The 14,603-nt window shown below is 28.8% G+C and overlaps 1 protein-coding gene across 2 annotated transcripts in view; it reads right to left on the reverse strand.

Moving 5' to 3' along the window:
- The window catches only part of LOC113376636, a 148,919-nt gene that overhangs the window by 30,683 nt on the left and 103,633 nt on the right, over positions 1-14,603 (reverse strand). The gene's annotated exons all lie outside the window — the stretch shown is intronic.

The raw sequence follows: 14,603 nt of genomic DNA on the forward strand, positions 1-14,603 counted from the left end.
TTTTATCGAAATGAAGTCGATTTATCTCATTACATACGTTCGAAACATACCAATTTTTTTCCAGTCTTCAAGAAAAATGAATGAAATTTCGTACGATTTCTTCGACACCCAGAAATTTTACATCTCGCTCAGTTGCCAAGCAAAAAACAAAGCCAAATAAGGCTCTGACTTAGTGTTTAAAAAAAAATTTTTATTGTATTTTTTGTAATATTGTTATATATTATTATATTATATCATATTTAGAATTTTGGAATATTTTTTTTCCATATAATGCAATAAATTGTTAAACTATAAAAAACTATAAAAAACTATAATAATTCCCACAAAAGTCACTTTTTTAGGTCAACCAGCTTATGCGGCCTCTTTCATTGCTGCCTAATTTAAGTGTGGCCTCTAATGGCTAAAAGTTTCCCCACCTCTGCTGTAACTTACCTTATAGGAGTTCATATTTTCCTTATTCAAGTTGTTACGAACATATTAGTTGTAACTAGTAGTTAGTTGGCAGATCTAAATATGGGGAGATATGAGCAACTTAATCGGTTACTTTTAAGTCATTAAGCGGCTATTTTATATGGTGGAAATTGTAAAAATGATGCATAAAGGTTTAAATATTTTTTTTTTATAAAAATATTATATATAGAAATAACGTAAGTGTTAAATATTTAATTTCTTTCTGTCTGTTTTGGGATTTAGGAAGCTCGATAACGTTTTATTTTACAAAGTTGTCGCCGACTATTTATAAAGTTTTTGATCGTATATGTAAATCATTTGTTTATATTAAATAAACCTTTCTGTTCCATTTCACCCACTTGTACTAATTATTATATTTCTTCTATATTGTTTATCGATACATTAAACGCCTCTTATAATCGAAAGCTCCAATTTTATACTCGTTATTCGAGAATAAAATAAAAAAAAACTTTATTTCTTATAATTACAATAAAATATATAAAATAATTGAATTTTACAATATAATGATATAATGAATTATAATTATATAACTGGACTGGTGTAAGTACTGGCAAAGATTATCCTCATCGAATGTAGAGATCTTGCTACTTATATAGTTAAAAATATGCTTTATCAGCAAGGAGGATCTTGTGGCTAGATATAAGCTATGTCAGCGGGATGGATCCCGTAACTCCTCCGGCCCTAGATGAAAAACCTCGGGGTGCAGGTTGGTGGTTGTGGTTGGTTGTGGCTCTCTTGTTCTTGGGGTGTCTCTACTTCTGGAGTAATTTGTAATTTCTTTTTGTTGTATCTTTGTCTGCAATACTTGAACAGGATATAAATAATAATATAGTTATAAATATTATATACATGATAATTGACACGATGCTGTTGTTGTTAATTCCAGTCTTCCTTGCATAGAGTTTATGAATTTGTTCTTGATCTTCTTTAATTTTAGATAGCTCATTTACTTGAATTGACTTGATTGCAATTGGTTCGGATGATTTTGAAATGTTGTAGTTGAAATTAAATCTTGGTAAAATAATTGCTTTTCCTTCTATAGACGACTCTTGATTGTAATAGTTTTTCTTGTCAATGCTGAATTTACATAAGTGTGGGAGTTTTAAAAGAAAAATTCCTTTAATAAACTTAGTTTCTTCTTGATGATTGCAAATCATATCGATTCTTGATTGTGTGCTTAGTAAAAGAATATAGTGTGCGTTATTTATTTTCTCTATAATATTGTGTGTAATGTTGACTTGAATTTCATTGCATGTTTTGATGTGAGTGTTATCTAGTTGTAATAATTTTATGATACATTCTTCGTCGTTTGATAATATGTGTCTAATATTGCAAAAATATTTTTCTGAAACTTCTTTGCAATTTGTATCGTCAAATTGATAGTTATTATTGCCAATTGTAAGGAAAGGTTTAGGTGGAATAATGACTCTATTTTCGGTATTTGGAATTGGAAACAATTTATAATGTTTATAGGTTTCGGGTAGAGTGATAGGAAATTTGATAAGAAAAACAATTTTTTCGTCTGTATAATAATATTGAATATTAAGTAAATTATAATATTTGTGAAGATTACTATCGTCTATGGGAAATGGTAATGATTCTACATTGTATAAATTCTTTACAGTATTAATCATAAAATTCAAATCATCTAATTTAATTACTGAGTTATGAACTAAATTCATCTTAGCTAAATCTAATGATATTTCTAAATCGTTTAAAATATTTGTTAAAATAACCAAACTATAATTAATTTGTTCTAAACTATCTTTAGCTATAAAATATTCATTATGACTAAAACTACCGAATTTTAGATAATCATTGATATCATTCAATTTCTTATTTAATATTACATCATTTTCTCTAATATTAATAATTGTTTCATTAAAATATTCAATTAACTTATTATTTAATGTCATTTGTTTATTCAATGTTTTTGCATAAATTTCATCGTTAGTTTCTAATATACGTATAGCGTCATCGTACTTTTTGGCATCTTGTGCATCTAAATTCCCTGTAATTTCCTTAATTATGCTACCTAGTCCGTTAATAAGTCCTCTTTTAATTCTTCTAACCGGTCTAATAATATTATATTTATCTTTAATAACATTAATCATAGTATTTGTCAAAGAAATGTATGAATCTAATCTTCTCAAATAATCGTTATGTTTATTATTTAAAATAGATAAAAGTGTATCAAAGTCTGTAACCAAATTAGTAATCTGTTGTTTAATCAAATCTGTATTAACATAATGAATAAAAATATGATATTTTTCGATTAACTTTGCATTTCCTAATTCAAAAGGTAAAATTCCAGTTGTATTTAATTCTTGAAGAAAAATTTGATCACTGTTTGCTGCTAGTACTAGGTGTAATATTATTAGTTGAAACAACAACATCTTGTTCACGTGGGATTTGCTGAGTATTAGTTTTTGGACGTTTGAGTTCTTGTTTGTGTATCGTAATATTCTTGTCAGTAAGAATTGTATTTCCTAGATCTTTCTGTACTTGTATCTGTTTGTAACGTGAAGCGGTTTTGTCTCGCGGGTTTGATTTTAAATATGCACGTGTGTTTTCGTCGTATTGCAAAGGATCATGTCTTGTTTCGTTATGTTTCGATATTGTTTTGTCTTTGTTGCTATAATTCTTTTCAAAAATTTTCTCATACATTAACTTTGTTCGTTGTTTGTGGTCTTCTAAATAATTTGTAAGAATTTCTGTTTCTATGTCTATGTCAAAAGGAGATCTCGTAGAGAGATGACCTGAAATAATGTCAAATGGTTTTAATTTTGTCACTGAATGTATAGAACTATTATAACCGTTAATAGCATAAGGGATAATGTCGAGAATACTAAGATTATTATTTTCGCGTTTGAGAATACGTATATGTTCTAGAATAGTAGAATGAAATCGTTCAATAGGTCCATTTGAATTTGGATGTAAAGGAGTTATGTAGTGAATATTAATTTTATGCATCTTCAAATATTCTTGTAAGGCTGAAGATTTTAGATCAGGACCATTGTCCATAATTAAAGTATCAGGAACACCAAAATGAGAAATAAATAACATTAGAACTCTAATTATATTTTGCGTTATATTAGAAGCAATAGGATATGCTTGCGCATATTTAGAAAATGTATCAATGATTGTGACAAGTTTTTGTTTACTAATTGTAAGAATGTCTAAATGTAAAATTTGAAATGGTTTCGAAGCTGTAGGGGAAATAGAAAATTTTTGTTTTGGTGGGTTTCTGTCGTATTTTTCAGTAGAACATAATGTACAATTATTAATATAAGTAGTAATATCATTACGAATTGTTGGCCAATAATATTTTTGTCTAATACGCGATTCGTTCTCGTTAATTCCTCGATGGTTAGAACAATCTTCGTGAATTGTTTTTACTATTAATTTTTGTTTATTTACATCAATAATATCTTCTTTAAAATCATTACATATAACTAATTTAAATGCTGAATAAGTGAAAGTAGAAGTTAAAATGTTTGTAATGTCAGCAATATATTCGCTATCGTTGACATACAACGCAAAAGACTTATTACTAGTGGTATATTCTTTAAAAATATTGATCAATTCTTTTGATATTTCTCTTCGATTTATTTCAACTATTAATCTATTTTTATTAAATATTTTCTGTGTTTTTGGTTTACTTGAAAGTGTATCTACAATTTTAATAAAAATTTGATTATCATAATAATTTATTGGTTTTGAAGATATAGGGATTTCTAGAATAGGATTTTCGTGTGACGTGTGGACTGTATTATTATCATCTACATTAATATCATCTGGGACTTGTTCGGCAAGTATTTCATTTACAATTGAATCTAATTCATCTACATCAGGTAATTCAGAAATCTCGGCTTGTGCTATAATTGACTGCATATCAGTGTCAAAATCAATAATTTCATTAAAATTTAATTCGTCGTTATCATTATCTAATTTAATACGAGAAAGTGCGTCTGCATTAGTATTTAAGGAGCCCTTTTTATAACAAATTTCATAATCGAATTCTTCTAGTTGCAACCTCCATCTAACTAATCTAGTGTTTGCATTTTTCAGTGAAAATAACCAAGATAAAGGTTTATGATCGGTAATAATTTTAAATTTAGTTCCATATAAATAAGGTCTGAAATGTCTGACGGCCCAAACTATAGCTAGAAGTTCTCTTTCTACGGTACTATAATTTATTTCGGCATCATTTAATGTTCTTGAAGCATATGCGATCGGTTTGTCTTTTCCTATTTCACCTTGTGATAAAACAGCACCAATAGCAAATTGGCTAGCGTCAGTTGTTAAGATAAAAGGTTTGGAAAAATCAGGATATTGTAAGATAGGATCATTAATTAACAAATTTTTACAAGTCTCGAAACATTGAATGTATTCAGGATTCAAATCAATTTTTACATCTTTTTTCAAACATTTGGTAAGCGGTTTGGTTAATTTAGCAAAGTCTTTTATAAATCGTCTGTAATAGCCTAATAGTCCAAGGAAGCCTTTTATTTGTTTAGGAGTCTTAGGTATTGGAAAATTTAGGATAGCTTGGATTTTATCTGGGTTAGGTTTGATTCCGTCTGGTGTAATGATATGGCCTAAAAATGCTGTTTCCTTTTTGAGAAATTCAGATTTATCTGGTTGAATTTTAAAATTGGTTTCTCGGAGTCTTTGAAAAATTTTAGTCAAACTATCTATGTGTTCACTAAGTGATACTGAATAAATTATTATATCATCAAGATAAACTAAACAAATTTTGCCAATATAATCTCTAAGGATATTATTTATTACACGTTGGAAGGTGGCTGGGGAATTCTTTAAACCAAAAGGCATGCGTAAAAATTCGTAATGTCCGTCATCTGTACTGAAAGCTGTTTTTTCAATATCGTCTTCGTGCATTTCAATTTGGTGGAATCCAGAAGCTAAATCGATAGTTGAGAAATAATAACATCTACCTAGTTTGTCTAGAACGTCTGAAATATTTGGGAGAGGGTATTTGTCATCTATTGTCTTGTCATTAACTTTGCGGTAATCAACAACTATTCTCCATTTACGTTTTCCGGATGCGTCAAGTTTTTTGGGAACGACCCAAATGGGAGAGGACCAGGGTGAATTGCTATGTCTAATAATCTGTTGGTCAAGCATTTCATTAATTTGGCGTTGGACTTCTTCTCTGTGGATTATTGGGTATCTATAGGATTTGGTGTAGACAGGAATTTCGTCGGTTGTGCGTATCTTATGTTTAACCTGGTTTGTAAAAGTCAGTTTGTCATCTGGTTTATGAAAAGTGTCTTTATATTTTTTGCAAATTCTTAAAATAGCATTTTTCTCTTCGAAATTCATGTGGTCAGTCCGTATTAGGTTCTCAATATCCGAAAAATCTATATTTGAGTCAGCTTTGTCTGTACAAAAATTATAAAATTCTATTTCGTTTGTGAGTTCTACTTGTAAAGGTTTGGTTAATGTTAAATTAATTTCGTTCTCTGTTAGGTTATGAATTTCAACTATGGCTTCATTGTTTTTTGCTAATGTTATGGTATCTGGGATGAAACAATTTGGAAAATTTTGCCTTGTAATTAGAATTTCACCTTCTTTAATGTTAACTGGGACTTTACATTTTTGAATGCATCTTTCTGGTATCTGTCGACTAAAAAGTATTTCTTTTGGACTTTTCAGATAATGTAAATTTAAATTAGTATTAGGTAATACTAGCAATTCATTATTAAAATCAATGAGCGCCTTCAATTTTTTAAGGTTATCAATTCCTAACAACCCATTGAAGGTTTCGTGAAACTTAAATAAATGAAATGAAAGATTTTCATTATTTTGGAATTCACTGAAGCTTGGGATGTTGCATGCAAAATTTTCTGTGTGCGTTGATAGAGCTGTTTTTATTGTACAGGGGTCAAAATAAATGGAACTTTTGAAATATCTATTAGCAATCTCTGGGCAAATAAATGATTTCGTTGAGCCTGAATCAATTAAAATTTTTAGGTCTGGATTACTTATTTGAATATAAGGAAGAGAATAATTTTGAAAACTGTGAAATTCAACTATGTTTGATTTTGTCGTTGTTCGTCCGTTTGAAAATCCACATGTGGTTCGTCAGAGTATGAATCTTGTTCTAAATCAATGTTTTCTAAATTGTAGAGTCTGTTATGTCGTTGTTTGTTATTTGCGGAATTAATAGTTGATACACCACTCATTGGTGTCCAGTCAGAACCTTTTGTTGTATTGTTCGTTTGATTTGGAAATGGGGAATTTTGTTGGTTAGGTCTTAATGGTTGTTGAGTCATTTGGTTTGTTTGAAAGTTATTTGATTGGAAGCTATTTGGTTGGAAGTTATTTGTTTGGAAATTATTTGGTTGGGACATTTGTGGAGTATAAAAATGCGGTTGGAAATGATGTTGTCTCTTATAATTTGGAATTGCCGTATTTGAATTTCTAGGAAGTGCAAAATTGGGGACGTTTTTCTGATAACTTTGTGGTTTACTATTTCTTTTACTATTGTATCTAAAATGGTCTGAGTCATCTCTAACACTACTAACATAGTCGTCCTTTTCTATAATCCTTAAAGCTTCTTCTAATGACGAAACGTTACGATTTCTGAGAAGTGAACTATATGGCTGTTTAACATGTGCTATGAATACGGCCAAGGCGCTTTTTTGGAAGTTGTTGCATCTATCTAGGATGATTTCTTTGTTTGTAAGGTGTAAGTATATATAATTATTATAAATTGTAATCAAATTTTGAAATCTTTCATAGAACTGATAAACGGTTTCATTTGGTAATTGTCTCATATGATGGAGATCAAAAGTTAAAGATATATCATCTCTACGGTCTGAAAATTTTGATATTAATACCCTAACTATATCATCTATTTCTCTAGCATTGGCAATTTCTATAGCATATTTAGCATTATCATATAGTTTCGAAAAAACTGCGCTCCTAATAATTTCGTTTTGTATACAAGTCGGATTACTACTGTCATGATATCTACTCTTGATTTCCCTAACTCTTGAAATAAATGAATTTAGTTCTGCGGGGTTACCGCCAAAACTTGGGATAGTGTCGATCAATATATGATCAAATTTGGGGATGTTTTGAATGGACATATTTGCTAATGAGTTTGCTAAGTTCTCTATAAAATCAATACCAATTTCCATAAACTAATTCGCGTACGTGGAATTATGTTTCAATGGAATGCAAAAATAAAATAAATTTGTATATATATTATTTAATCAATTAATTAATTAAGAAAAATTTAAACTGTAAAAATTGCTTTCTTATCTCCAGCGATTGAAGGATAAGGGAGGATGGCAATTTTACTATCAATTAAAATTTTCACTCACCAGTTCCAGATGTTTCGGCGAATTTCCTCTTCGCACTTTTTTCACACAATATATATATTTTTTCACTTGCACTTTTGCACACTATGAACTACAATCACCTTTGAATTGATTGGAAATCCTGCGATAGACCTTTCCAAATTCAATCCTATTGATTTTTCTATCACTTTTACTAATTATTGGTTCTGAATTCTAAATGATTGAAATCAATGGATATCTGCGATAGACGATCCCGAATTCAATCCTACCGACTGCGCCAATTTTATACTCGTTATTCGAGAATAAAATAAAAAAAACTTTATTTCTTATAATTACAATAAAATATATAAAATAACTGAATTTTACAATATAATGATATAATGAATTATAATTATATAACTGGACTGGTGTAAATACTGGCAAAGATTATCCTCTCGAATGTAGAGATCTTGCTACTTATATAGTTAAAAATATGCTTTATCAGCAAGGAGGATCTTGTGGCTAGATATAAGCTATGTCAGCGGGATGGATCCCGTAACTCTCCCTCAGCTTTACGCCGGTACGATTTCCGTTCTGTCAGTGTTTTGTACTTTCATCTTTATCGAGTTGTTGTTCTGTTCTTTTGCGTTTTCCGTTTCAAATTGAATAGTAAGCGTTTTCGCATAAAAATACTTCTGTGCGATTCTCTGGTAAAAGACAAAAATGTATCGTTTTAGCGAAAATTGATAAATATAAAATACTTGCTGTATAGATATACGCATTTTTTTATTAGGTATAGTCCGTGATTTTTCATGTTTTGCTCCACATCAATCCAGAATTCTGAATAACATGATAATCAATATCTTGAAGATATTTAATAAAAAAATCATGTAAAGCAGTTTAAAATTTGGGCATTTACCAGAAATAAAAACTCTAATTAACCCTTACTGCTCGGCACTGATTCAAAAGCAATCTACTAGCAAATCAGTGCTGCATTCAGCATCAGTGCTAACGATAACGTACCTGCTATAAACTAGATATAAAAAAAATTAATAAAAAATATTTTGAAAATAACTAATAGTAATTTTTGAGAAGAGTCTTATTATAGCATAAAATTTTAAAAATGAGCAACATCTTCAACTCACGGGCCGCATTTATTTTTTTAAATCTCAAAAGGGTTAATATTTGGGTCGAGAATTGGGGACTTAATTTTTGTTAAGTTGAAGTCCACTGTACTTACGTTTAAAAACTCTTCCGATTTAAACGAAACAATATTTAATAATAGCTTATTATTTATTGCATAACATACTATTTAGCTTAAAATTTAGTTCTTACAAATGTTATTATTTAAATAAGTACCTTAGTCGATTTTTTTCGTCCTCAGTACATGCATTTTAAAGCACGGAGTACTTTATTAGATCAAGGCACTATGACTGTCGACGATAATATTACTCGCTCATATTTTATGCATGGGAAAAATTGGCTTTAAGGCAAAATACTTCAGACTCGGAAGAAATTGAATGTGATATTGAAAAGTAGTTTGTTGTCCTGCATATTTAGGTTAATGGAACCCATCATTTAATAAAAAGTATGGATCGTTTTTGAAACATTTATACTAAATACTAATATATAAGCATATTATATTATACATTTTTATAGGGTTTTGCTCAATAGCAAATCCATTATGTAAAATCTTCATTTTTGTTACATTAATTTATCATGCGTACAGTTCATTTTTTACAATTTTATTTCATTTTTTTTTTGCTTTCTATCAATACTTTTTTCATACTACTATTTATCTTGTCTATTCTTCTCCAACATCATACTTCCAAACTCTGCATTTATCGGATTTTTCTAGTCCAAAATCATTGTCCATGTAAAAACAAATGTAGTATTTACCTATTTCTTCGGGTATTTTTCGTTTTTATGATGGCCCGAGTGGTTTTGGAGGATCACCTTAAGTTTATGGCTCCTCAAGAATCTGCTGTGTTCTGTCTCCATTCAAATCATTTCTGAGTGCCTAAATATGTTCAGAATAGTAAATAAATTATAATTTATACTTTAAGAATCCTAGCATGAATTGTTTCGAAAGAATTTGTTTAAAACTCGGAATGAATTTTCGAGTTATGTTGTTTCACTTTGCAAAAACTTTTTTTGACATGAATAACATTTTGGTTAACATTGAAAGCACTGATCCTCACTGCTGAAAGATAACTTTGTAAAAATATATACATCATCAGAGTTATTACAATATTTAGGAAGTTGCTTGTGTTGTATATTCATTTGCTGAAGAATATGTAGCTCTGGTTGTTTTTAGTGTATATATATGTATATATATATATATATATATATATATATATATATATGTACATATGTATGTTGTATATATCTACCCCTGTTTTGTTTTACAAAATTTGAATTTTAAGCATAGTAAACAAATAATTAATACGAGGTGCTCAATAATTGTCATAATGATTTTATGCATTCATGAGTGGTAATAGTGCAACTTCTCAAAAACTTAGAAATATTATTCTAAATAAATCAATTAGAAATTAGTTCTGAATTCGAACTGTTGATTTGTTTACTATCATACCAGATCAAAGAACTTTTGTGTTATTAACGTGGGAGGATTACAAATCCCTTCAGGAATTTATTTTAAGGCGCCTTAAAAAAGTTATTTGCACCAACGACCTCGATTTTATGTTAGCAATTCAGCCGAGACATGTCAAGTCAATATTATATAACATCTAGTTATTTTCGGATACCTATACACAGTAGTTCTATAGTGTCTCTTTATCGCCGAATTTTCCAAAGAAAATACTGACATACATGGTCACACAATATATATATATATATATATATATATATATATATATAAAGATCAAATTTAACATTAGACTGTCTAAACTAAATAAAATACATTACAACACATACCATATATAAAACAACTATCGATCTATGTTCAGTAAAATACAATATTCCTAATTATAGAAATATGTCTTTATACTATTTTATTAAATTTTTCAGTATGTTGCAAACAAATCAAATGATTTTACAAAATGATAGCTACAATAATTAACGAATGAGGAATATAAATTTCATGAGCACATTTTTTACAAAGATTACACTGTATGTGACGTCGATCTAGTACATACTTTGTTAGAAATATTTATCAGCAGAATTGGAATAACTCGATTTTGTGTGCGCTCGATTTTTCACCTTTTTTTCAATGGTTTTTTTGGTAAAAGGGTTAATTTTTGAAACATTTTTTGGAATGTTTGAGGTTTAACTAGAAGCTATTACTGTAAAGTAGATGTGTGCAAAATTTCATTGGAATCGGTTGAGAACTTTTGAGTTATCCCGCCCGCAAGTTTCAAAAATGTCGTTTTGAGAAAAACGCGTTTAAAGTTTTGACACATAGAACAGATAAGAGTTGAGCGTGGCACTAAATGAGTTTTTATTGTATAAATAATGATAATTTTGTTTTGAATATTTACAGGCATATTTTTGAGATGTTATTGTAACGATTTATGAAAAAAAAAAAAATCGATTTTTTTTTTCTTGTTACATGTATCGCCCCCCTTAAGTTAGTTTATCTCTTGTAATTTTTTTTAACTTATTTTACTTTTTTATATACTATGTTCTCATTGATTTTTCCTTTGCCCCTCTCAATCAATCTTGTAGAAAGATATATTAAGTTGTTCAATCAGGTTAGAAACAGCTGTCTTTGGTTAGTTTCGAAAGTATCATTGTCTATTCTAAGGAGATATTTTTAATTGGGTATAATTTTGAAAAATGTTACTAGATTAAATCAACTTTGGTTTATTTTACTCCAGAAAGAAAATCTTTTTTTTTTCATCAAGAAAAAATGCAAGAAACGGTCATTGTAAAGAATCGTTTTTGTGCAGAAACAATAATAGGGTATAATATAACAGAACAATGAAAATAATGCATCTATTATCCTTAATATTGAATGCAATTTCATATATGCAATTAGTTTTATCTATTATATATATACAAAGACAAATCACTCTGTGATGAACGATTAATTTCAGAATAAACATAGAACCTTCTGCTTAATATTTTATCCACAAGTTCCGCGTAATACTGAATTATAAATGAAGATGGAATGAACTTTCCCTTAGTTGCGACAAGCATCGTTATAAGGTCAAGAATGAAACTGATGCCAACTTTTGCAAAGTTAATTATTGTGTATTGTATATGCACTTCATAACAATATTTGAATGGAAGTTGTTTCATATATTTTCATTATAAAGCTTACTAATCATTTTGGTAAACCTTACAAAAAATGGCTAGTGAAGTCCTAATGTTACATGGGTGTAGCACGTAATAACTGATATTAATGATTTAAAAAATATTTTGGTGTATAATTACGATGTGTAAAGATTTCATTAGTTTTGTAAAAACCAGAGTAAAACTAGTTGTAAGTAAACTTAAGGCAATTTGCATTAACATCCCGATGCGTATACATTAGGGTGGTTCTTAATATGGACATTTTTAAATTTCCTTGCTCCCAAGGGCTCAAATGGTTCTGAATTGATAAAAAACAATTTTCCGAAAGTTTAGCTCTTAACTTTTATATTATATATTATATTATATATTAACTTTTAGATAGTGCGCAATTCAATCAAACTTCGTATGGAAATAGCGACATAAACAAAATTTTGAAAATGAAAAAAAAATAGGTATAACTTAGCGACAAATGAATTAAAAGTGAAAATTTGCGTCATTTTTTATTGAAAATTCGACGCTCTGCAAAATCTTTAAAAAATTTTTCATGCCATTTCCATACAGAACTTTGATTGAATTGCGCACTATCTAAAACACAATATTAAGATCGAAAACTTTCAGAGAATTGTTTTTTATCAATTTGGTACCATTTGAGCCCTTGGAAGCAAGGAAATTCGAAAATGTCCATATTAAGGATCACCCTAGTATACATAATCAACTTAATCAATAAGAAAAATGAGAAACAACTATTTAGGTAAAATGTTCAACAGTTTATTTCTAAAATAAAATTTTTGCTTTCACTAAAAAATCAACAGTACGATTTCCAATTGATTATGTCGAACATACTTCTAATATCAGTAGCTGTATAAATTAAAATAATGCGTTTTATATATTTTATTACGTCTATTTCGTGTTCTAAAAACTTATTTTATTCAAGTGCGGACGTCAACTGTGATCAGTAGCTACCTGCAAAACACCATAGAACGTACAGATGCTTCGGCATAATATTTTAATATGTTATTTCAGACTACAGAATCTATAATTATTTAAAGCTTTATTTTTACCAAGCCGATTTTACCAACAACTAACCAACATGATTCCCAACCAATATCTTTCGAACAACCCTTGAATTTTTAAAATGAATTCAAGATTGCGGGTTAAAACGTGGGCGCAAAATTCTTACATTTTTCTGCTAATTACAAAGAAACGACTTGTCCGATTGTTGCGCAAAACTGACCAAACGATAGTCCTTATCAAGCTACTTCGAATGGCTTTTCTGAGTAACTTTTGTGAAAGCTTGGATGAAAATTCAATTACACTATACATACACATACTTTTTTCAAATTTGATTTTATTCGATTCAGAATGACTTGAAACGTTGAGAAAACATAAAATTAGTAAAAGTAAAGAAACAAATCGGTATTTTACTAAATTTAGTAAAAACGACTTTGTCTTGTTGATATAGTTTGAAATATTTCTTTTTTATTAACTCAATTATGTTCATATATCGAAAAGGTAAAATGCCGCTTACGCCTAATAAATTATTCATTCATCCAACTATAATAAAAAGTTGCCACATTGTGTTTCCATTATAAAAGCTCGTTGTTTTGAAAGTTTTATAGAAGCAGAGATCTATAACTCGAAATACAAAATAAAACGATTGAGGAAGAGATTATGAAACTTAAATACATTTCATAAGTTTGAGCTTTTTATCGAGACTTTTCAAACGGTGAGCAATAGAATGGACTATTGGTTCAAAAGTTTTCGCCGCTGATTTCCGAAAGCAAAAACAAACGAACTATTGATTCTTGGAACTACTCTTGGCAAAAGTACATGCGAACTTCTGCTCAAGAGTTTGGTCCGATCTGCTGAATTTAATTTCAAACTCCAATTGTTCAGATTAATTCCTTTGGCATGTAGTAAATATTGAATAAGAAGAATTAAGCAATAATTTTCCTCAATACTATGGGCAAATTCATTTAAAAATAAATTTCTTCTAATAGTTTTTACATAAGATCGTTGGATTATTGTTGCAATTTATACATAACAATTTGTGTGTGTGGGTAAGTGTAATTCTTAATATCATTTATATTTTATTATAAAATATTTTAATGCTAACACATTATAATAAATATAATTAATATTTTACTTAATTATGTATTTATAGCAGAGTGAGTTTTTTTAAGTAAAACGGTATAAAATTTATAAATCTAAAATCTTCTATGCCTAACATTGATTGTTGAACGTTTAGTAAAAAGTAGTATCAAAAATACACATATAATTTTCATAATGATTTAAATCATTTTAAAATAAATTATCTCGAAATATTGTAGAATGTATTCTTTAATTTAAATTTTAGTAAAGCATTGTTGCATTAATTTACTCTGTCGGTTGGTTAGTTATTTTTTGCTTTCAATTCCTTCTCTACTAAAAGTGTCGCACATTTGCGGAGAATTTTTTAATTATTGTTCTGTTTTTTTTGTAATAGTCGAGTTTTACAGAATTTAATAAAGAAGACATATTTTAAACACCCTGCTATAATATTTGCCTCCATTTTCTAATAATGTAGGA

The sequence above is a fragment of the Ctenocephalides felis genome, unplaced genomic scaffold, assembly GCF_003426905.1.
Source record: "Ctenocephalides felis isolate EL2017-DRISC unplaced genomic scaffold, ASM342690v1 CF-g0.4_SCAFFOLD_01886, whole genome shotgun sequence".
In the NCBI taxonomy this organism is placed as follows: Eukaryota; Metazoa; Arthropoda; class Insecta; order Siphonaptera; family Pulicidae; genus Ctenocephalides; species Ctenocephalides felis.